The sequence below is a fragment of the Mus caroli genome, chromosome 11 (assembly GCF_900094665.2).
Source record: "Mus caroli chromosome 11, CAROLI_EIJ_v1.1, whole genome shotgun sequence".
NCBI classification, from domain to species: domain Eukaryota; kingdom Metazoa; phylum Chordata; class Mammalia; order Rodentia; family Muridae; genus Mus; species Mus caroli.
Window position 1 is genome coordinate 105,634,506 of NC_034580.1, and position 1,667 is coordinate 105,636,172.

Consider the following 1,667-nt stretch of genomic DNA (forward strand, 5'->3'; position numbering starts at 1 on the left):
TATTGGAGTAACCGAGTTAAAGCAACAACAAAGCAGAGGGTGCTAAGACCCAGACTGGAAAATGAGCTAGTTGCAGTGGGTAAGACTACCTGTGTGGATAGTTTGGGATAGTTGAGGAACTCACTATTTCCTCCCTTTGAAATTTAATGATTTAATAATTTCTTTTTTTTTCTTCTGAGACAGGGTTTCTCTGTATAGCCCTGGCTGTCCTGGAACTCACTCTGTAGACCAGGCTGGCCTCGAACTCAGAAATCCGCCTGCCTCTGCCTCCCAAGTGCTGGGATTAAAGGCATGTGCCACCACTACCTGGCAATTTAATAATTTCTTAATCAAATAATGTAATAAGATAGGAACTCCTTTAGCCATTTAGCATCCTTTGGGCCACTTGGGTTTCTAGATGGAATCAACTAGGAGCACAAAAGGCTTGCTGGGAGCAGATCTGAGGATCTCTCTTCATGTAGTGTGTATCAAAGAACGTCTGTAGAAGAGTTCCATGCTGGGTAGAAACTCTGAGCCATGCTTTGTCAAATTACTGGGAGTGGTAAAGTAAGAAGTGGGTTTTTTTTCTCTGTTTGTTTGTTTTTGATCAATAAACCAGAAAGGGGCCATGAGAAGAGAAGAAAATCTAAATCTGATCATATTGGCCTATGGCTGAAAGTCATCCACCTTGTCCACTGTGTAGGGAGAACTCTTTTGGAAGCCTTGTGTCATGGCCTGGTCACCGCTCTCTATGTTATTGACTTCATCTTTGACCCCTTCTTGCTATGGACCTTGCATCTCGTATGAGATTGTTCCTCCATCCCACTGTGCAGCACCTAGCCCACCCAGGGAGAGCTAACCACATTAGCACATAATCTTCAACTCTGTTCCACCTGTTTGTACTGAGTATCCCTCATCTAAATATTTGAAAGTAAGGGTCGCAGTGAGGTCAGCATAGACGTGCCAGTACATTCCTTGATCGTGAATCAGCTGAAGGGTTTCAGGAGAATGCTTCAAGCTGGTGGCTGCTGTCATTCGGGTGTTTGAGTCGTTGCCACAAAGCCTTGGTGACTCTCAGGATGGCAGAGCACAATGGTGGCTTCTGTGCTCTTGTTCTTCTCTTATGACAGCAAGATGACACAGCTTAGTCCTCCATCTTTTAAACTAACAACATCCCAGAGAGAGGAGGAAGAGATGGGTTTCTCCTGTGTGCCTCTTTTGTAGGTCGTACAATGTTTCCTAGTAGCCTTTGTGACACTGGCGAGCTGGCTCAGCTGGTAAAGTGCTTGCCTCCCCAGTTTTATGAGGGCTTAACCCTGATCTCGGAAGCCATGCAAGAGAATCTGGATATGGTGTGGTGCTGCTTGTCTTTGCAGCACTGGGAAGCCCCTCATACACATGCAGATAGATCTCTGGGATTCCTTGGGCAGCTTAGTCTAGCCTGCAAAGCAAGCTCCAGGCCAATGAATGAGCAGCCCTGTCAAAAAGATACTTGAAGACTGACACCTGAGTTTAACCTTTGGCCTAACACACACATCTGCACACATGCCCATGCAGAGCAGTCCACCCTCCTCTACACACACACACAGAGCGGGGAGGGGAAGAGGGAGGGAGAGAGAGGAGTGGGGAGAGAGGAATAGAAGGGGGAGGGGGAGGGGGAGGGAGAGAGGAATAGAAGGGGGAGGGGG